This window comes from Notechis scutatus, chromosome 1 (assembly GCF_049901735.1).
Source record: "Notechis scutatus isolate UNSWTSFEM ecotype Mainland chromosome 1, rNotScu1.2, whole genome shotgun sequence".
In the NCBI taxonomy this organism is placed as follows: Eukaryota; Metazoa; Chordata; class Lepidosauria; order Squamata; family Elapidae; genus Notechis; species Notechis scutatus.
The window spans coordinates 259,431,534-259,455,399 of NC_142009.1; the positions used below are offsets into that span (position 1 = coordinate 259,431,534).

Here is a 23,866-nt window from a genome sequence, read left to right on the forward strand (position 1 = left end):
ATAATTAAATAAATGCCTACTTTCCCCATCTTAGAACTCATATATGTGACCACCTAGGTCCATGATGGCAAACCAATGCCACTCGTGCTGGAAATGGCATGCAGAGCCATCTCTCTGGGCACACGAACTATCGCCCGTTGCTCTTTCGGGTTCCGGCATGCCTGTCAGCTGGTCTTCACACACACAGGAGCACCAGAAATCATAAGAACAGCTGCCTGGTTCACATGCATATGGCAGGAAGATGATCTTACGGTTTTCTGCACTTGCATGCTCACCGACCACCTGGTCTTCTGATTTCTGGTGTGCATGCGCGAGCAAAGATCAGCTGGCCAGTGCGCATGCTGAAAACCAGAAGATCATCTTCCCAGCACGTGCATGTGCACCAGGTGATTGCTCTTCTGGTTTTCAGCATGCACGCACGCATGCATGTGTGCTCCCATTTCAGCACTCGGTGCAGAAAAGGTTCGCCAACACTGACTTAGGCACTTGATCAACAGCTACCCATTATGCACATGTTGCTAGACTTTTTCATTTCAAAGTGCAATGGAGGAATCAAATTTTTTCATTTCATGAAGTACTTGAATTTCCTCCCCATTCAAAACCATCTCAATGCCAATCATATAGTGTTAGCAAAAGCATGAGGGAGCTACAGGCATACCAGTCAGAAACTTTATTTTCATATCTTTCCATGAAGAAAATTTATAAATAATGTTCAGTGAGTTAACACTGGGGTTCAAACATCTCAATAGATAAGTACATGATTTCCGATATCATAAACTGTATCTCATTGTATCAATCTTTTCTGCCTTAGGATCAAACAACCGATCTGAGGAAGAAAGCATTTCAGTAATTCTTAGTTATTTGCACAAACAAGAATATGTTTATTCCTTCAACATACAGCTATGGAAATGTCAATGAGGTATATAAAAAGTATTTATTTGAAAAAAATATGCCTGGCTGCAGTAGCTGAAATTAGCTTATCCCTGAATCTTGGATGGAATGCAAAGGAATAGCATGATAAATCCATACAAACTGAATTAAGCAATTCAAGAAATTAGTTCTTATTTTAACTCCAGGCTGATTGCTCCCTAGTTGGTGAATTCAAAGTAGGTAAAAGAGAGAAGTGAAAAAATCATCAGGGTTGGTTTTGGTCAGGCTGGTTTCAACTCCGCATATAATGGTTTCTGTGGGGATGTGTTTGGGAGCGACAGCAAACTCCTCCCCCCTCCAGCAACTCCTCCCCCCTCACAGCCACACATGAAACAAACAGTGCACAACATCTCAGCCAAGATCCTCACTGAAGCTGAAACCAATGTCCTTTCGAAAGGATTCAACTTTGCTGTCGCTCCCAAACATATCCCCACAGAAACCATTATATGCGGAATTGAAACCAGCCTGACCAAAACCAACCCTGATGATGCTAACAGAATCAGACTCGAAATCACCAACATCCTCTGCACTAGCAAACCACCCAAAAGCAACTTATCCAAAGAAGAACAAACTGCACTACTTAACCTAAAAGAAGACACTAGCATAATAATCCTACCAGCAGACAAGGGCAACGCGACAGTGGTTATGAACACATCTGACTACCAAACCAAATTAACCAACCTACTCCAAGACCCCACATACAAACCCCTAAACACAGACCCCACCACCTACCTAGAAAAAACCACCAGATCCAAAATAAAAGCCTCCCCCATCAGCGAAGAAATCCAGCAAAGAATCATACCCACAGAGAAATCATCCAGATGCCCTAAGCTTTATGGTCTCCCCAAGATACACAAAGAAGGAACCCCACTTAGACCAATAGTCAGCTCCATAGGCTCACCTCTACAAAACCTAGCCAAATTTCTCGCCAAACAACTACAGCCCTATGCAGAATCCATCAACTCACATGTAAGAAACTCATTCCAGTTCATCGAGATCATAAAGAAACAAAACTTACAACCCAGCGACCTACTAGTGAGCTTCGATGTCATATCCCTCTTCACCCAAGTGCCTATAAAAGAAGCCTTGACAGCCATCCAAAACAAATACAACCCCCCCAAGCACATCCTAGATCTGACCAACCACTGCCTATCCAATACATACTTCACCTACAACGGACAAAAATACAAACAAATAGAAGGAGCACCCATGGGATCCCCCCTCTCACCTGTCATCGCAAACCTCTACATGGAACACTTTGAAACACAAGCTCTAGAAAAATATGATCACAAACCCAAACTCTGGCTCAGATATGTAGATGACACCTTCATAATCTGGCCACACGGGAAAGAAAAACTGAACAACTTCCTCACACACCTCAACAGCCTACACCCCAAAATACAATTCACCATGGAAATAGAAGCTAACAATCAACTTCCCTTCCTAGATGTCTTAGTATACAAAAAATCCAATGGCTCCCTAGGATACACCATCTACCAGAAGAAAACACATTACAAACCGCTATCTACACGCACTCTCACACCACCACCCAGCATAGATCAATTCCGTAGCCGAGACACTCATCTCCAGAACAAAATGCTTCGCCGACGAACAACACCTAAAAACCTAACTACACACTCTCACTAACATACTAACACCCAATGGATTCCAAAGAAAGAAGATTACCCACATAATCCAAAAAGAAACCCCAACCAAAATCCAAGACAGAGAACAAGAGAACGGCAAAGCCCTCCTCCCATATATAAAAGGCACTACAGACAAAATCAGCAAGATCCTCCAAAAACACAACATTAAAACAGCATTCTGCACAAACAGAAAAATATCCACCATCCTAAGAAACCCTAAAGACAAAATCGAGTTAGAAAACCAAGGAGTATACAAAATCCCTTGCACCACCTGCCCCACCACATACATTGGACAAACTAACAGAAGAATAAGTGCACGCATTGAAGAACACAAGAATTCAATCAAAAAAGAAGAACCGACCTCTTCCCTGGTCCAATACCTCAAAGCCACAGGACATGAGATTGACTTTAAAAATACCAGAACTATCGCCAAAACTGAACACTTCAACAACAGAATAATCAGAGAAGCTATAGAGATAGAAAAATGCCCAGACAGCATGAATAGACAAGATGATACCTCCCGCCTACCAGCCATTTGAAAACCCGCCCTCATTAACAAACAAGTACCTAACATGAAGAATGACACCAGACCCACACCCACAAGGGCCACACAAGATGCTACCACCACACTTCCACATAGAAAGCAGACTCACACCCACACAGAAGATGAAACACGACCATGGACCAGAAGCCGTACCGCAGCTGCATCACTACCTGCTTTAAACCCCTCCGACCCATACATGAAGCAAACTGACGCCCACCATGAAGATGTGGCACACCATGAACGCGAAGCCAAACAACAGGATCACAGCTCACCAGCTCAAATCCCCCGGCAACTAAGACTAACCTGAGCACAACCAAGCCCCCACCTGAACAGAACACACCCCCAGCCAATCAGAACACAGCCAACCCCCCAACCAATCAGAACACAGCCAAACTCCCTACCAATGAGAACACACCCCCACCCAATCAGAACACAGCCAAGCCCCCACCCAATCAAGTCACACCCCCACTAGCAGTTAAAAGGAAGCAGCAGCTGCAAGCTCACATTACTCCAAGAAGCACAAAGCCGAAGACACAAGCCTGAAGATGATGACTGAGACTTCATCGAAACGTCGCCTAGATACTTCCAATTTTACGAGAGAAAACCCGAATAACCAAAGATCCATATGTGTGTGTGTGTGTGTGTGTGTGTGTGTGTGTGTTTTCTTAAGTTTTCGCAGGTATTTATATGTATGGTATTCAGCTTTGTTAAGGTATTTTCCCACGTCATTTAAAGTTGCAGCAATGTTTCGGCAGAATCTCATCTGCCATCATCAGGCTTCTGTATTGTGTTCATCTGTGAGTCAGACTTTCACAGCCGTTTCTGTTTTAAATTTGGTGCTAGCTTACTGCTGTGCCAGAATGGTTTTTTCTTCATCCTGATTGGTTGGGAGTCTTGGTCTGTGTTTATTGGTCTTGGAGTTTCCTGTGTTCTGCTTGATTGCTGTGTCCTGCCCTACATAAGAGGTACTACAGACAAAATCAGTAAGATACTACACAGGCATCACATCAAGACTGCCTTCAAAACAGACAGAAGATATTAGAAACACTTAAACATCAACTATACTGGTGACTCGATAGCAGAGACTAATATCCATAAGCAAACTTGCTTGAAAAGCCTGTTCTACAAAATCAAGTATAGGAATGTCAATAAAGAACTGTGCCTTCTGTAAAACAAAGCCTCTTTTTGTTTGCAGGTGTCTGAATGCTATCTGTGATTGGGAAAACAGGAACAATAGTTTATACTTGTACTATTTCTGCAATCTGGAAACTATGGCTCTATGTCAGATATTAAGTAGGTTCTTCTTCATTATAGTAATATAACTAATATATGAATTATATATTATGTAATATATATTATATAATATTTACTTGTTTGTTTAGCAAAGTAGGCTAATATTAGTGCAGTTTCACATAAGGAGCTTTAATTCAAGCATTCATTTTTTATTAAGCCAAATGAAGCAAAATTGTATTTTTCCATGATGTGAAGTAAAACATTTAATTTCTTTTTTTTACTGATTTACATCTATTATGATTTTATATGCAATAAAAGTCAAATCTAAAGAAGAAAAGAAAAAAGAAGAAAGGAAAAAGTGTAAGGAAAGGAAAAAGAAAAGAAAAACTTTATATTATTATTTCTATAGTAGAAGCTATAAAAGTCAAGTCCTTTCAAGCCACCTAAACAACAATGTGTTATTGGGACAACAAAAGAAAGACAAATAGGGACAAAGTGAGACTTGGATAATGTACAAGTCCCAATGGTGTAATATTTTGCAAACAATTACTTGGAACCAAACAGCAATTTTAAGACAATGTAGTCTATACAAAAGAACCAGGCAAAATGAAAGCTGTCTAAGATATGCACATATTTTTAAAATCCTAATATTTTTATTTAGATTTTTCTTAAATAACTTTGCAATATATATTGTTCTGTTGCTTTTAATATACCTGCACAGATCAATCAAACATGAGTATTTGATACCAAAGCCCCAAAATGCCATCATACAAATGCTTTGTTCTTTAATTTGCACTGATGAATGAAATTTAACTGCTGTGCAAGGCACTGCAAGAGCTGCGGGAAGGATAAATTAAATTTACGCTCTCACAGTGCCTTGCATAGCAGTTGAATTTAGCATGCTTCACCATAAGGGAGATGGTGTCCCCGCCTCCTCCTGGAGCCCATTATGATGCAGAGCATCGGGCGCAGCCGGGCCAGGCCAGTGTCTCAGGGCAGAGAGCAAGTCGCGCATCTCCCTGAGAGACCGAGGTGCATGCAGCACCAAGGGCCAGAAGAAGTGCCCATGAGAGGAGGCAAGTATAGGGGCACTTCACTCCTGCTCTGGAATATGGAGCAAATCTCCATCCCCCACCATTGCCCTTACCTTCTCAGGCCAGGCGAGGAGTGACTGGGAGGGGAGGGCAAGGGGCTGGGCCAGCCAGTGGTGGGTTCAGCTGACAGGGAGCCACAGCAGGAGGACGAAAGAGCCGCATGCAGCTTTGGAGCCATGGGTTGCTGACACCCGATCTAGGTATTACATAACTATTTAGCCAAATATGTGTAATGTGGATAACCAAAATGTATAATTACAAATGCAACAAGTGTAAGCTTTAGCAGGCATACATACATAGAATCCAACATGTGTATTATGTGTAGAACTATATACATAGAGACTATTACTATTACTGTCTTAAGCCATGGCTGCGAAAAGAAACTGTGAATCTAGAACAACCCCTAAATTGCATACCATCTCAGTCTGGGACAATGTCACCCTGTCCAGAGTCAGACATGAACTATCATCTGGGCTGGGCAGCAGAGAACTCTAAGGCTAAGAAATAGGGGGCTGTCCATTGAAGGGAACTGATGTTAATGTCCCCCAAATCCAAATCATGGCACCACTACCAAGATTAAACACCAATTTAATGTATGACCTCCTGTGAAATTAGGGTCATGAATAAGACCAGGTCCATGGCTGCCATGGTGGCCATAAATTCCTGTATTAATTATGGCCCTCTAATCTGACTACCTAGAAAAGACAGATTGAAGTTTTCAAAACCCATGAAGTCTAGGGAAATCCATTGCTAGCCCAGGCAGAGTGTTTAGGAGAATAGGCAGGGATACTGCTACACTGCAAGGAGGAAGCTTAGGGAGCAGCAGTCCCCACTGATCTCTATGGTCCAACCACACAAAAAGGGTCTCATATCCAGCAATGTCTAAGACAGAGCCCCTAGTGGCCACCCAAAACTCACAAAAGACAACAGCCACATCGTCACTCTCCTTTTAAATTGCTCTTGGTGCCTTATTCGAAACCCAGGAGGACACATTTCAAAGAGGTGAGCCCTCCCTTTCTTGCCCAATAGTTCAGTGATGCAGGTCGCATAAGTATCATCATCCATGATTAAGTTGTGTATAAGAGAAGCTTTATTACATACTGACCTCCTTATTCAGTGACAGCAGCTGGGATCCAGAGCAAGAAAAAAACTAAGCAATTTGTGGTTGATATGCCACAACAATTTTATTGGTTTATCAAAATATAAAACATATAAAGAAAAATAAAGATAACAGAAAAATAAGGAGGGAAAGGGGGAAGAGAAAAAAATCCAGGGCAGAGGAAAAAGGGGGGGAAAGTGATGATTTCCAACTCCTTTTGACACAGTAGAATAAGACCATAACATAAAAGCTCAACTTTTTACTTTTATATAATAATATATATACCAGCCATATCTATAACATCAAACCTATCTAATAGCCAAATCCAAAAGTTTCCTTTTTTTCCTACAAGAAGCATAAAGTCCAAAAGCAGTTTCCAAGTAGAAACAAAATTAGTTCTGTTCTTTTCATTAATCAGTCAATTTGGCCATTTTTGCTAACTCCATTAATTTTTGCAACTATTCATTGTGGGAATCAAAATATTCTTCCAAGTTATGGTTGATAAAATTGATGGGGTCTTCAAAACAGATGAGAAGTTTAAAAAAGACAATATATGAAGCTGTATATGAATGTTGGGGAAGTAAGGATGATTTGAAAAGACAGGATGTAAACTAGTTTTAAGTATGTTTCCACATATACATACACCTTTTTCAGGCTTTTAATTTCTTTGACCTACTATTTCCTGTTTCTTTTCTGCCTTCTGCACATTCCAAAAGGGAATAGCATGATAGGTATGTATCAGTGGTGGTATTCGACCGGTTCGTCCCAGTTCTGAAGAGCCGGTAGCAGCGATGAGCCGGTTCTCTCCGCCACTCTGCTGTTGGGCCCACGCAACCGCCTGGGCTCCCATAATCACTTTTATCTGTTGAATTTGAAGTGCAGCTGCATTGCGTGGCATACAAGAGTGCCGCGCGGCAGCTGCTGAAGTGACCGGGATTGTGCAGGCTTGCAGGAGGCGAGTTAGAACACCTTTGCGCCTGCGCAAACGCCTCTGCGCCTGCACAAAGTGTGCGTTTGGTGCACACATGCACACAAAGCGTGTGTATGCATGCAAAGAGTGCTCACCAAGCCACACCCACCGAACCAATGGCAAAAATATTTGAATCCCACCACTGGTATGTATGCATGTATTTAATGAAGGACACTATCTCAAGTATAAATATTATCATATGTGGGCTGCAAGAATCTAGAATTCTAAATGATGACTAGATCAGAGCAATAATTACAGAGTTAAGAAAAGAAACAAGACATCCACACTCAAAAAAGAAATGTTTTTTCATCCCTTTAGAAAACCATTAACTTCTCATGAAAATTAAATTAATTAACAAGTGAACATTAACCAATTATATTAGTAAAATAATATTTTTAGAAGCATGGATGCTTGAGGCAGATAAGTGCTAAAGAACACTCTCTTCTCTGCTTTTACACACCCTTTGAGTACTTTTTTTCATGTATAAACTGAGTTTTCTAATAACAATCTCTAAGAAACAAAGCCACATTAATTCTTGCAGAAAGAACTTGACCTTTATGGAGCAATATACAATAGTCTCCCATTCTGAATAGGTCTCTTATTCTGAATGTATCCCAACTCATTTCATATCTGACCAAGACATGGAGGGAGAGAATACTAAGATCTTTCCTGTCAATATGGTCTCTATCAACTACAACTACATGTCTTAATCATTGATACGGAAGCCAGCTTGACAATTATTATTTTTTCTTACTTCCTGCCCACTTCAGCTTTTGGAGTAAAAACAGCCAACCTGCTTAATAATTAGGAAACTACTGAACAACTTCAACTGGATTGAGTAGTTTATGATGTGTATGAAACAAAACAGCTCATTTAAAAGCTTCAGGTAACAGGATTTATCCAGATATATAGAAACAACTACTTTAAGGTATCCAAAGAAAATTGCTAAATAAATAAATACTATGTAACATATTCTCCTTACAATTTATTTTGGGTTCAGACGGTCCAATCAGATTGTGAGTTCTAAGAATGACCTGTCTATAAAAGTATGCAATTCATTAGGTTTTATCAGGATGATTTGGGATTTAATTCATCCAGTTCTCCTGAGTGAAACCAACAGCAGAATATTTTCACAGCCAATGAATCAAACAAGTATAAGGCTGAATAACTTTTTCCAACACAATTTAATCATCTAGGAACTTCAGTATATCCTCAAAGATCACATTTAAATAGGCAGTAAAGAAGCTCTCTTAGAAAGCTTCTTAGAAAGCTTAGAGAAGTTTGAGTCATTTTCACCAACGAAACCTGATGTGACAGCCAACTGCCAGGTTAACCTCTAAAGTTCTTGTTTTAGAAAGTAGTACAGTAATATCTAACTGCCCTAGTCACCACAAGGGTATTTTTTTTGTTATCACTCCTAGCCAAATATTAACCTGAATTTTCCAGCTTCCTTTAATCATTAGTTAAATTTTACCATTATTCAGGATTTAAAAAGGAGCTTCAGTCATACGTTTATGCCAAAGGCATACAGTATCTATTTTATGTTTTACTAGAGAACCACAAATTGAGCCAAGTCCAAAAGATGTCATTTACAAACCCACCCATTCCCATATTCTGATAAAGCATAAATTTGGCTGAACATAGCTAGGATGGGGATGAAACTGAACAATGGTTTAGACAAAAGTGTCTGATTGCAGAATGCATGTATACAATGCATTAAAGGATTATGAGGCTAGGAATTTAAGTACCAAACTAAGTACTACTCCAAGCCTTTCCACACATAGAAACAAATCTACACTGGATGACTCCCAAGAGTTTTCATTTTGCAGTACAAATTAAGGCTGAGGTAGAAACTCTGTTTTGTAACATCAGAGAATTAGCAATGCATTCAAGTCTCTCTTCTACCTACCCTGAACTATACCACAGCAAAATTAGAGCAATCTTCATTATTAATCTTAACACAGAAGCCATTTCAAGGAGGAGAACTCAGCAAAGGCCCCGAATCCACACTAATTAATCATGAACCCATCTTGAAGTGAAAATGTTCATAGCTAGAGAAATATTCCATTTTCAAAATAGCCAAGCGATTTATTTTTCTAACTACTTTATCATCCCAGAAAATGCCCCTGCTGTATTAAGCACTAATATATATTGTTTCCTTCATATTCACATTTTAATTAAAATTGTGCTCAATGGTCCAGAAGGATTCCAACTGAAATTGGACCATACAGAGAACTTCTGTGTTCATTTTTATTATGGCCACAGATACTAAAAGTCTGTGTCAGATAATAAACCAGTGTGAAACTTCGGAATGTTCAGGTGTGCCAATGCACATGGCACTTAACCTAGAAATTATATTTATCATACAAGTACCAGAAAGAAGGCAGCACCAAGCAAATGTCTTTTGGAATAGATATTAATAATTCAATATTAGCTAACCCCCTTTTGTTTCTGCATTAAAGATTAAAAGATTTTAACTGGTCATTGATACCATAATTATTTTACATCATTGCAGACAATACAGTAGTTGAATTGAGGCTACTGTAATTCAATAGCTAAACCACTTTCCTACCTCTGGGAGTCTGATAGGAGAAAAGACTCATTATCTGACCCAATTTCTGCTATTGTTAAAATGCTTCATTTAACTCATCTTGCTCATTTGTTACTGCTGGGTTTCACAGTATGATGCTTTTTCCCAGTAGCCAGATGTTCTCAGGTTATGCCATAAAGAGTTGGTGAAAATGTTTCAATTTTTCTTTTATCATAGAATGCATAGCAAAATAAACTGAAAAGCAGTGAAATCTGCAAACCATAAATGCAAAGAAATGGGGCAGACTTCGTTTTCCAAGATAAAAATTTTAAATGCTAGAGGGCTCTCCAGCATTTCTGAAGGGGTCATCTTTAGCAACTGATTTCTGAAACAAGACTCTGTTATTTTTCAACCTGTGTTCCAGTGTGGGGTTACACCTGCAAGAAGACTGACAGAGCTGTGTGTATTTCAGCCTTCCAGAAGTGACAACACAAGAGATTCGAGGGGGAGGGGAGCATTTTGAATAAGAAAGAGAGAAACAGATTAAAGCAAGCCTTCCTTTTGTTGGATTTTCTACTTATGCAACCACTAGAATGCTTTTTTAAAAACCTGCTGGGATGGGAGAAGCCCCAAGGAAGATGTTTGTATACAAGCAAAATATAGTTTCACTCCAGTAAGTCAATTTGGCCTAAAACAGGGTTTTTGCAGCATCATGGCAGCATCACATGATGTATTGGGACTTTTTTCCACTTTGCTAAACTGGGCAGGGGTGTGGCCAGTGCGTGACCCATCTGGGCCGCCAGCCCTGGCCTAAGAAGTCAAAAGCTGACTTCCTAATGTTTTCCTCATATGGTTTTCAAAATGAGGCCGTTAAGTCTACCTGCAAAATCTCCTAGGAGCTTCTGAATCATGAATATTATCTTGAATTAAATTTGTCAGAAGTATTTTGGGGCAGACAACAAACTAAATTCTGCTTTGTGTATTTGAAGTAACAGAAGTAAAAATCTTTTGTTACCACTGAGACAAGTTTAAATCAGTCTAAGAATGCCCTATTGAAGAATATAATTTAAATGGCAACTTTAATCGACATATATAATAATCTATAGTATCTTTTTATATTTATGCATGTTTTAACACACTCATTCCTACTTTCATCTTCTCTTGTGCTGATATAATTTTCTGGCCATCGAGCTATAGCTATTCCAATATACTAGTTTAAACATTATATGCATTCAATACTTTTCAGTGGCAACCCACTCCATATGAAGTTCTGAAGGGGTCTCTGTTATTTGGCAAGAATAACTCTGTTATTTAGTTAGAACAAAGAATTGTAAAAATTATATAAGCCATTACCTCTCAACAGCATTCACAAAACCAGAACTATTACTGAATCAGACTATGACTTTTTTAATGAGTTACCATATAACTTTCTTAGACCTGGTAAAAAATTAAACATAGCAGAAGTCAATAACAACTGGGATCCAAAAAAACACAGCTGTGCCCAAGAATTTTGATATGTTGTAGAAACATTTTTTTATTTAAAAAAAAAAGAGAGAGAGAGATGGCCATGCCATATTATAAATGCATTTTAACATTTTTTTAATCAAAAGTTCTTATTGGGTTTATGCTGTTTTGAGGAGTAAGAAATTTTAATCTTTTTGTGAACAAGGAACATGAAATTTCTTATGTAGTTCTTTGGATAAATTACATTATATTTACATGTTTTCATTACACTATATATACTATATAAACCACTTCAATCTTTAATTATTTTTTGCTTAAGGACGTACCTCCCACTTCTCTATATTAACGATATAGAGAAGTGGGACGTACATCCATAAGCAAAAAATTAAAGAATATAGCAATTGACTGTTAAAAGATATGATTTCTAACACTTTTTGATAAACAGCATATGCTTCAAATGTCTTCATAACTACTTTCTATTTTATGATCTTTCACGTAGAAATAATATCTATTAGAAAACTATCAAATTTCTGAATGCAATAATCCTAATAAACATTGAGAATAAAATGATCTTAAAGAGAACTTTTATAAAATGATGTACTGTTGATATAAAATACCAGAAAATTATCTAGAATATACAAAGATACTTCAATTTATGTTGGAAATGTGAACAAAAAGAGACGTTTTACTATGTTTGATGGATATGCAAAAAGGCAAGAATATTTTGCATTTAAATTTCAAAGATTAATATATAACTGAAAGTAGAACTGGGACCTGATGGATAAATTGAAAAGAGTCACTGAATTTTGTTTTTAAACATGGTAAGTACAGCAAGATTATTTGTACAAGTGATAGAAAGATTTGGCAATACCTACAATGGAGGCATGGTTGAACAAATGCAGTGGAAATAATAAAACTTGCGGAAATGACCAAAGATAATGGAACTTGAGGAGATGACCACAATGTTTGATTAAAGACATTATCTTTATAACTGCAAAACCCCTAATGAACTTTTTGGATAAGAAAGAAAAAAATGAACATGTGCTCTATGATTTGGGTGGCTAAATAGGATAGAAAGAAAAGAGCTGTGGTGTTACCTTACAGATAAGTAAATCTGCAATTCTACTTATAACTGCCATAAAGAAGATCAGAGAAGCTGCTTCTTTATCTCCTTTTTCTTTCTTTTCTATTTTATTATACCTTTTGTTTTGTTTTGTTTTCTGCACTTTTTCTCTTTTATTTCTTTTTCCTTATTTTAGTTTATACTAATTTTTAGGTTTTTTTTTTAACTTTCAATAAAATTATCTTAAAACGCAAGTAAAATTATTTAAGTGCACTATTATTTGATTCACTGTAGCCTAATATATATTTATTGCCCTTTAATATGCCAGTTCAAATGTAATACAGATAGTCCTCAACTTTCAACAATTGAGCCCAAAATTTCTGTTCCTAAGTGAGACATTTGTTAAGTGAATTTTGCCCCATTTTACGACCTTTGTTGCCGTGCTTGTTAAGTGAATCACTGCAGTTGTTAAGTTAGTAACACGGTTGTTAAGTGAATACGGCCTCCCCATTGACTTTGCTTGTCAGAAGGTCGCAAAAGAAGATCACATGATCCTGAAACATTGCAACCATCAAAAATATGATTCAGTTGTCAAGCATCTGAATTTTGATCATGTGTCCGTGAGGATGCCACAAAGTTTGTGTGAAAAACATTCAGAAGTCACTTTTTTTGGTGCCACTTTGAACGGTCAGTAAATGAACTGTTGTAAGTCAAGGAGTACCTGTACTGTAAGAATATGCCTATTCTTCCTTTGGTTTGTTTGCTTATAGAAACATAATGCAGAAGAGGACACACAGCAGCTAAAAAAAGCGGTGTTGCTCAATAAAGGAATCCAAATTAAAGCATCCAGAATGAATGTTCATCTAGGCCAGGGTGTCAAACCAGCAACCCGTGGGCCAGATGCACCACATGCAGGCAACGGCCACCCCAGCTCTGCAAATGGGAAAAACATTGCAAAATGTCACGTGACAGTAACATGACGCAGCGAGTTTGACATGCGTGATCTAGGCATTGCTTGAAATCATTCAGTGAAAGAGAACCCACCACTTCTCTGGGTGATTGGTTTAACTGTCAATTAGCTCTTGTCAGAAAATATTTCCTAACATTGAATCATAGTCTGTTTCTTGTAGCTTATCACATAAGTCTTACACTTTGGGACAATACGGAATAAGCTGGGCCAATTTCCAAATAGTATTCCTTCAAATACCATTATCAATGTTTTCAGAATGTATTTAAAGACTTGAATTATTTGACTGCTGGTTTCCCATTTCTTCCTCCTTCCAAGGGCTGTGAGAGTGACTGGCTGAAGGACACCCAGCTGGCTTTGTGCCTAAGGCTGGACTAGAACTCACAATCTTCCAGTTTCTAGCCTGTTGCCTTAATCACAACACCATACTGGCTCTTTTTTCTCAGAATACAATATCTCAAATTCCCACTTCTTCTCTTAGTACTTAGTTTCCAGTTCTTTGATCATCCCCATCACTATGTTTTTTGCAGCTGTTCTGAATTATTGGGAAACCTAGAACCCGAACCCATGAATTAGATGCAACATTTTCCCCACCTCCTTACATTATTGCCATGAGAAAACATTTTTAAACTTAGATGATTGCTAAAATTTATAACATGGTGAAACCAGTAATCTGATCAGATACTGAAGTAATTTGAGAGTAGTCAGTAATCAGTACACCCTCTTGGCTTTAATGAAGATAAACTCTGCAGATAAAAGGCAAATGTGTTAATTGAGTCTCAATTTTTCTACATGATTAACTGCAGTTATATTCATTTCTAATTTTTTAAAAAACCTGCCATTTTAATTGATTAGAAATTTACCCTAAACAAAATCAGCTAATGCCTTCATTGTATTTTATGCACAACTGAAAGAGAGCTTAAGCCAATTAAGTTGGAATTTTAAATTAACATGTATCAAATACATATGCATTTATTTTGGAAAAAGAAGCCAAAACCCCTTAGCTTAATTCCACCTGCTGAGTATGTATAGGAAGCCAGCAATATCAAAATGAGAAAAAGTTCTTTTTTCTTCCACTAAAATGCTTGGTAGAAATCTAGCTGTCTTTTATTCTGGAAACAAGCCCATGGTTGTTTTGTTGAAGAATTTTCTTGAAAAGAATTAGGCATTTGTTCAAAACTTTCAAAAGGACTTTTGATCTGAAAAATGGCTGCAGACACATATATTATTTTATCTGACATTCATACCCCTTAAAACAAAATTGAAATCTTTTAGCGGAACTGCAGACCAACAGATTACATTGGTTCTGCTTGTGTAATTCATTTGATCCTCCCTTGAAAGACACTTGCTGATGGGAAGGAAGGTCTCACTGCCCCTTTATCTTCCTCCTCATTATTCCACACAGTTCAACTGTTATGTAAAAACTTACCTGTGGCATGTTTCAAAGAGAAAAGTCTTCAATATACCCGTTTTAAGCAGAGCTGGCATAAATAAAATGAAAAGTATTTATAAAGAACAAATGTTCCAGGGACAGATCTCCGCTGTGAATGTGGAATAAATGAACTTGAGCCAGGTTATCTGGTAACCCAGCCTCCTCCTTCCCTGCCAATCACTCAAACACTGAAGCAAACAGAAAAACAGGACTGGAATGAGAATGGTGAGGAAGGGTAGTTGCAAAATTCTTCTCAATACACTGACTGGAAAAAAAAACAATGCAGAATAACATGGCACCATCCAGCTGTGTTTCACTACTATTCCCTGGCCATACTGGGTCAATTATAGTCATAGTAATTGAGAATTATGAGATCTGCAGTCATGTATATCTGGAAGGTGCACATTGAGGAAATCTTGGTACGATGTTATCTTTGGCATTAGAATGAAACATAGAAAAATAGAGAGGAAAAAATAAATTTAGAACTGGTCAAAAGGAAAGGAAGATGAGTTTTCTTTAATATGTCCTCTTCTCCCTCAAACAAATTAATTTAATGGGAGTAATATATCATAGGCTCAATCACAGGTCCTGCTTCAACTAGTTCAGATCCTTTGCAACTGGCTCAGGCAGGCAAGGAAAACTTGCCTATGGACACCACTTCAAGTAACCAGAATGGAGGCAAAACCAGCAAGCTAACCTTTCATGCATAGCAAAGTTTTCCACTTTAAACAAGATGACAGATACATTCCATAATACATAAATAAGATCTCCTAATTTAAATACAGATGTACAGCATAGCTTATGGGAATCCACTTCAAACTGCAGTTATGGTTATACATTTTGATTGGTCCTTCATGTCATGCAAAACACTAGAAAATTAGTACTTCGGAAAAAATGTACTATTCTCATCTTTTTATGTTCTATTTCTATATGAAATTTAGTAATGGATGGGCTAATTAAATGCATAACTTCCTCAAACACAGCCCAGGCTGTGCAGTCCATTTTATCATCTCAAACTCTATGACACTCATATTTTGCACTACTGCAAAGGCTTTGCTTATTAGCAGGTGGGAGATTGGGCATCAAGAAATGTGCATAATCTTACTTTTTATCTAGCTCCATCAAATCAGTACAGTCAACATTGGGTACTACTGATAGGTACTTTTTAAAGATCTGACTTATCTTTACAAAAGACAACACAGAGGTTGAAAAGTGGTTGCAAGATCATGGATGTGACATCTCAAAAATCCCAGTTTGAATTCCTCCATTGGTGGGGGGGATTCAAATTTAAAAACATTAACACAATCCCTGTTTTCCAAAACCTGGGCAGAATGTGAGTTAATTTTCAGGATGTTTACACATGCTACAATGATTTCATTTTAGATAGATGTTTTTTTCCCCCCACATATTTTGTTCTGGAAAGTTCCCTGATAGAATTTTACATCCTTTAGAATTATATTCTTATGGGTTGGAAACTACCACAAGGACACTTGAAATGAATACTTCATCCCTTTATAATGACAAAGAAAATAGACCCAAAAAGAAAGGATGTCCATCCCCCGATAATTTTACTATGAGCTCCCTGCATCAAAAGCAGACCACAAGTCATAGGGAAATCTTAGTGTCTGCTGAGATTTAATTAAATGGGGCTTTTTCACATTGATTATCAAGCTTGTATGCTGTCTATCTTGCCAAAGGTGACTCTAGAGACATTGTATGAAAAAAAAAAACCCACAAACATACAGTTGAAATATCTTAAGATTACAAAGTGTTCTGTATTTCATAGCATTCCCTTTCTAGGAGAGATGCCTTTGTTTTGATTCTTTTTTTTTTCTTGGTAATTTTGAAAGTTTTTCCCACACTGAATTTCAATATCTCTTTATGAACTGTGGCCCTGTCATTTGAAAAGCTTAACTTTGTTCTTGCTGCTGACAAATGGAATATGCTGTTTCAGTTTGATTTTTATTACAATTATACAATCTTTGATGAAATGTATGAAAATAAAATATAACATTGGAAAATATGAGATGGATTAAGTTCTCCAAATAACTAAGTTGTAAGAATTTTTCGTCATTCTCACTTGTAGACAGATAAGCATTTGTGTCTTCGTTAGAGCTACTACATAAGACTGATAATTTACAGATTCAATAATGTAGTACAAATCTATTCCAAGCTAAACATAATATACACTTGTGTATCAATTTTCCTCCCTAAATAAACATGTTTTGGTGGAGAAAAGACAATATGTTGCACAAGAAGAGAAACTGTATCTCTTCTCTATCCAGGAAATCAGGCAATCCAGCTTTTCCTCTAGTTTCACATCTAAACTGGTCAAAGGAAATAGGCACAATTCAAATTTGTATGGGCTATATGGCAAAAAAAAGTTCTAGGATGCTTTAAACTGTTTAAGAGTTTCTGCATCAAGATTTATCCCATTGTTACACAGCTTGTTTTAACATATTAGCAAAACTCAGTGTTCATGTAGTGGTTAACCCCAAAGCTCAGATGATAGCACCAACACCTAACTAATCTTGGCTGGTCTCAAAAAAGGAAAATTAAGGATTCACCTGTTTAGTTTTTGGATTGAAAGTCATCCAAAAAAAAAATCTTAGGAGCAGGCCAATAAATAAATAGTTCCTGGAAAAAGGAAATGGCAAAGTATTCTATGTAGCAGCTCATGTGAATGAGGTTATCAAGTCAAAGAGTTACTAATTAATTAGGATTCACAATTCTTTTATTGAATCTTGGTAGACATTTCAGTTCAGTATTAGCCCAATTTTCAATACATACCCATGAATGCATGATACTGAGAACAGAACTATGAATCACCAACATTAACATGATCTTCAATCGAGTACATATTATTTTTTGTATAATTAAAGATGTTACCAATAATCAATATTATGAAAAAAGTCATTTCCAATTTTGTTTTAATCATGGACGAGCTGTCTATGAGGAACTGCAGTAGCTTATGTGGCTAGAATGTTGGGTGACAATCAGCAAGGCTGAGTGTTCAAGATCCGTGGGCTGCTGTGTGATAGAGTGAGCTCCCATCATTTGCTCCAGCTCCTGCCCACCTAGCAGTTCAAAAACACGCAAACCTGAGTAAAGGTACCACTTTGGTGGGCACATTAATGGGGACATGAAAGGAGCCTTCAACCAACATGTCCCCAGGCAATGGTGATGCCACCAGCTAATCCTTTCAACTCGGAAGCACCTTGATGTGCCTGACACAAATGTGAAAGAGCAAGTGAGCTATCTATGGAGTAGATACTATGCAAGATGTACATGATGTTCCCACTTAGTAGTCATTAAAACATCCTCACACCTAAAATCTCTGTTGTCTGAAATATGGATTTAGCTACTAGTTAATGAGAATAATAACAGCATTAATATATGCAATTAATGGAGCACTGTGACCTGAAAATATTAAGAAATTTTACTCTTCAGAGAATTGCCTCTGGCCAGGCACTCAGATGATAGAATTTGAAGGACTATGCAAAATTATTCTTGTCTCTTTGTACTATGTATACCTGAATGAAGATGCACAAATACAAAAAGACGTATCAACTCCCAAACTATATTTCCATATTGTAAAACTGCCACAGTTTGAACAAGCAATTCCAACATTCCGCTATGATGAACACTGTGCTTGATCCAAGGCAAGGATCATCTAGAGAAAATGTTTGGGTCTTTTTTCTTCATACTTAAATATCTCTGAAAAAGTTATCTCTTTTCTACAATCTAGTGTTGACATAGCAAGATAGCTTAGCATAGCCTTGTTTCTTGACAAGGTGCCTGAATGATTGATATATCACAAAGAGGCGCACTGTCCTCCAACAACATCTGCTCTGTTCCAAAAACTGTTGAATTTCTACATTCAAAATTAAAATTAATATCAACCATTAGCCTAGATACGAATAAACCACATTGACACAACATTGAGAAAGAGATGATAAAAAAGTTAAGAAGAAAAAACTAGTTTGGTGTAGAGGTCGAAGTGCTGGCATAAAAACCAGGAGACTGTGAGTTCTAGTCTCGTCTTAGGCATTAAAGCCAGCTGCCTTTGGGCCAGTCATTTTCTCTTAGCCCAACCCACTTCACAGGATTGTGGGAAAAACAGGAAGGTGTATTATGTATGTTTTGCCTTGACTTACTTATAATGTAAAAAAGAGGGTGAGATAATAAATAACACAAATAACCAGAACACACCCTCTCCAGCAGCCAACACTCAGATAAGCAGGGATTAATACCAACAAACAGAAAACAATATCCTAATAAAAGAATTACCATAGAGAAAACTACACCCCATCCAATAGTAGCAGGGCAAGCTGCTATATATTAGTAGGGAACAAACTCCACACTCACACTGATGCTACCTATTTTGGTAATAAAACATCTGCAAGCAAACAAAGCTCAGAGAGCACCAAAGATTCTAGGGTTTACTCTTGAAGCTCATGGAGACTGAAGAAGCTAACTTGGATAAGCAACAAAATGTTTCAAGCCAAAAAGAAAAAAAAGTTCAGCTGCCATGACTCAACTTCCAGACAACTCTACCTGGATGACTGAGAATCTTCATAGACATACTCCTGAACTACATTACATTTGTTCTACTGGAATTTCTACTTGTCCCCAAATGTTAACAATGCACAGGTAAGAAACTGGTGGAAATCATATTGGGAGTATTCTTGAGAGAAAATATGTCCCTTGAACAGATAATCAAGCAGAAACAGGTATCACTTCCTCACAACCTAAGAGAGGAATATACCCAGTTCTTTATTAGTTAAATGTTTTACACTGAAAAATCACATAGCTTTTAAAATAGGAGTAGAACTCCTCTTTCAGAAATGCCACTTAACTCTTGAATTTTTTTACTATGAATATATAAGTGCTATGTACTGTGTGCTATGTACTTTTAAAATATGGCCTATTGCACTGTTATCTTATTTAAAACTACAGTAAATTACTTGTTTCCAAATACAAGGAAATGATTAAAAACTGGTTTAGAAGGTCAATAGGAACACCAGAGGGAAGTTTTTTCTCACTCAAATTTCATATTTCAGTCTTTGTTAATATTCAGGAAAGATGTATTCATATATTTATAAAATGTATATCATCTTATCTGTCTGAAATTTTCTTTGTTCATTACCTTAAACCCAGTTGGACCCTCTTTACAAAGAAAGGTAGAGTTTATTTCTGATATCGAAGGCAGGATATTTGTTCAGGTGGGAAAATTACATATTTCATATTGCCTTTTCATTATTCTTATCAGCAGAGTCCTACAATAATGTACTTATACATTAAAACTCTTTGAGGCTGAAATAATAATAAACATTCCGTCGAACATTCCATCCATCTGCTGATGGAAATCGACCAGGCTTCACTTGCATCCAAGCCAATTCGCTCTGCGCTCCAATCCTAGGCAGGCATAACTCGGAACCGAATCGGACGAATTGGAATGACACCGCCGATTAACTGTGCCCGGAACCACCGCCGCTTTTAAGTCCCGAAGTGGTTTTCTTTCGTTTTTCATCCGCGCAGTCCGAAGGGGCGGCGACCGGGTAGAATGCGATAGAATGGTACAGCCCGTTCCCACATGCAGTTCCCGAGGCTCAGGGCTGGCTCGCCCTTCCAGCTTGTCCCAGAACCGCTGGCCATTTTGGGAGGGCGGAAACCCCTCGACGCCGTCCTCCGCACACCGCCGGCCCAACGGGCAAGCAAACGCGGTCCGCGCTCGCAAGCTCCACGTCAAAACAAAGTCTAGTCTTCCCCGCCCCCCCGCCCCCCAACTTTAAAGCTCACCGTCGAGGAAACAAGTAACAGTCTGTTTCCCGCGCCCGTAAACCGAGCGAACCCAGCCCTCGGGGAGACCGAGACCAATAAGAGCTGGCGCTTACCTGTTGGGAGACAGGTTGGCGGAAGGGTTTGGCGCCCTTTTCACCGGGGGAGGGGGGGGAGAGGGAGACAGCCTCCGCTTCGCCTCAGACGCTTATCCACGCCTCATCCCAGAAACCCCGACTCGGCTGCTAGCTTCGCCGCTGCGTTTGTAACCCTTCATGTTCGGAGAAGCCGACCCTATAGGAAAGTTGGGTGGAGAAAGTGGAGGAAAGGAGCAGGTGCAAGCGGTTTGCGCGCCTCCCAACTTGCGGAGTTGGGAAAAGCCGAAAAGGGAGGGGGTGGAGGGAGGACGGCTCCTGAGAGAAAACGGAGAGAGAGAACGAACGAGCGCGCCCCCGCGCGCGCTCCTCCTCTCCTCCTGTCTGGGCGCTGCGCTCCCGTGCACACGCTGCAAATGAATGTAATGTGACAACTGGCGACCGGTGCCTGGCTGCTGCTGGCTGCCTAGTAGCCTGGCGAAGGGGAGGGAGGGAAGGGGAAAGAATTGCTCTCTTCACGGTTCACTTCCAGAGACTCGGCCCAGGTGAAGGGAAGCAAGGCGCTCTCCGAGAGGGACGCGGCAACCTAGCCCAGCTGTATGGCCGCGAGGGGCTACATTTTCTGAGCTGAAAGGGGGAAAAAAAGCCGGCCTGCGTTCATACGTGCATGCATAAGCAGTTCATAACCACTGCAGTTTGTTTGTTTGTTTGTTTGTTTGTTTGTTTTTGGGGGGAGGGCATAGTTAAAGAGGCGAGGCTGGCTTTCTAGTTTTCCATTTCTTTCCCCAATTAGAGGAACTTGACAAAGAGCAGCTGGCCTCATTTGTTTCCTTACAAGAGACTACTTGAGTTCAGACCTTGGCTTATCTACACTGGGAAATAACCATTATATTATCTCCAAATAATGCATGCAAGTAGAAGAAGGATACAGGTGTCTTATAGATTCATTACTATTCGGTTTTTATTCCTACATATCCCAACTCCAATGCTACCGGTAGTCCTCAACAGTTCACTTAGTGACCATTCAAAGTTAACAATGCACTGAAAAGAATGGCATGACCTCTTTCATGCTTATGACTGTTGTGGCATCCTCAAATTTACATTTGGATGCTTAACAACTGACTCACATTTATGACCCAAGGTTCTTGCAACCTTCTGACAAGCAAAGTCAATGGGGAAACTAGATTCACTTAACTTTTACTAATTTAACAACTGCAATGATTCATTTAACATATGGAGGGGACGGTGCCCCAGCACTTTAAAGAAGCTGTTGTCTGCCCTCTTCTTAAGAAACCATCGCTGGACTCCACCCGGTTGGATAATTTCCTACCTGCCTCCAATCTTCCCTTTTTGGGGAAGGTTGTTGGGAAGGTGGTCGCGCACCTGCTCCAGAGGTTTCTGGATGAAACGAATTATCTCGATTCTTACCAGTCAGGATTCAAGCCTGGATTTGGGACAGAAACAGCATTGGTTGCACTTTTGGATGATCTCTGGTGGGAGCGGGATGGCGGTAGTGCATCCATCCTTGCTCTACTTGACCTCTCTGCGGCTTTTGATACCATTGACCATGGGATTCTCCTGGGGTGGCTTCAGGGGATGGGAGTGGGAGGCCTTGTGCTGTCCTGGTTCACTTCCTTCCTCTGTGGCCGCTCTCAGTCAGTGTTGATAGGGGAGAGATCCAGCCCTTATCCACTGCTTTACGGGGTTCAGCAGGGCTCAATACTCTCTCCACTCCTGTTCAACATTTATATGAAGCCTCTGGGTGAGATCATCCATCACAATGGACTGAGGTATCACCAGTATGCTGATGATACTCGGCTGTATATCTCAGCCTGTGGTGAGTTAAGCATTGCTGTGTCCTCCCTCTCGCAGTGCCTGGAGGCTGTTAGGGGCTGGATGGGGAGCAACGGTTTGAAACTAAACCCTTGCAAGACCAAGTGGCTCTGGGTTTGGGGTTCATTGGCTCAGAGAGAAGTGGTCTTGGATGGGGTAGAACTGCCCCAAACAGACACTGTGCATGATCTAGGGGTTTTCCTGGACTCACAAGTCCTGCTCAAAGAGCAGGTGGCGGTCATGGCCAGGAGGGCCTTTGCCACAGCACTTCTGTTCCTAGGGTTGGATGCCTCTATTTGTGGTCTAGGGTAAGTGGAAAAGATAAATTGAACACACACAAAATAAGAACATTATTCCATTTCAATTGGTTAGCAAAGATGTTTCATTTTTAAACCACCCGATAGTTTTTTTGCTCCTTTTATCTGACAAGAAGGAGCTGACTGACTAGACTCTGTCTCATAAATCTAGGGATGCTAATGAAAATAGGACAGCAGGGTTTCTGTGTTGTAATTCAACATTGAATCCATCCGCTTTTTGCATTTATTCATTTATTCATCTATTGACCACTAGATATCTGTAATTGATATACAGACTGTAGAGTTGTAATTGCAGGAATGTTCCAATCTTGGATGGCAAACCTCGGATAAAGAATGTTTCCAAGCAAACAAACTCAGGTCACTAATCTAAAGGAGGATTAGAGAGAGGAAGTAAACATATGTTAGACTTTAACTAGAGATAATTAATTGTGTTAATTACTATGCTAAACAGTAACGAAAGTTAAGCAGTAACCAAAGTTAACCAATGATGGAGGATAATTAAAAATGTGTATAAATGCAAGACTAGACTCCAATAAAGATCATCATGATTCAGTTGTTCATGATCAAACAACTCGACTGCCTCGTCTTTACAACAAGACAACAGAAAACCCTGAATTTTATTATAGAGGTAGTCCTCATCTTACCACCTGAATTAAGGTAAATTTCTGTTGCTAATGAGACAGATGTTGTCAGTTTTGCCCCATTTATAAGCTTTCTTGCTACAATTGTCACTGCAGTTGTTAAGTTAGTAACACAGTTGCTAAGTGAATCTGGCTTCCAGATGCTTCCAGATGCTTGCTTGTCAGACGGTTACAAAAGGTGATCACATGACCCCAGAACACGGCAATCATCATAAATATGAGCCCAT

At 39.0% G+C, this 23,866-nt stretch overlaps 1 protein-coding gene across 9 annotated transcripts in view; it reads right to left on the reverse strand.

Annotated features, from left to right (window-relative positions):
• Nucleotides 1-21,291, reverse strand: part of SHANK2 (SH3 and multiple ankyrin repeat domains 2) — a 381,276-nt gene extending 359,985 nt beyond the window's left edge. For 5 of the 9 annotated variants that reach the window (XM_026664726.2, XM_087951160.1, XM_087951164.1 and 2 more), the window contains exon 1: nt 20,870-21,284. The gene's annotated coding sequence lies outside the window, so the exon portion shown is untranslated. Of the gene's footprint in view, nt 1-14,969; nt 15,090-20,869 lie in introns of those variants that run through there. The other 4 variants (XM_087951162.1, XM_087951161.1, XM_087951158.1 and 1 more) reach the window with 2 other exon arrangements.
• Nucleotides 21,292-23,866: the final 2,575 nt, after the last annotated feature.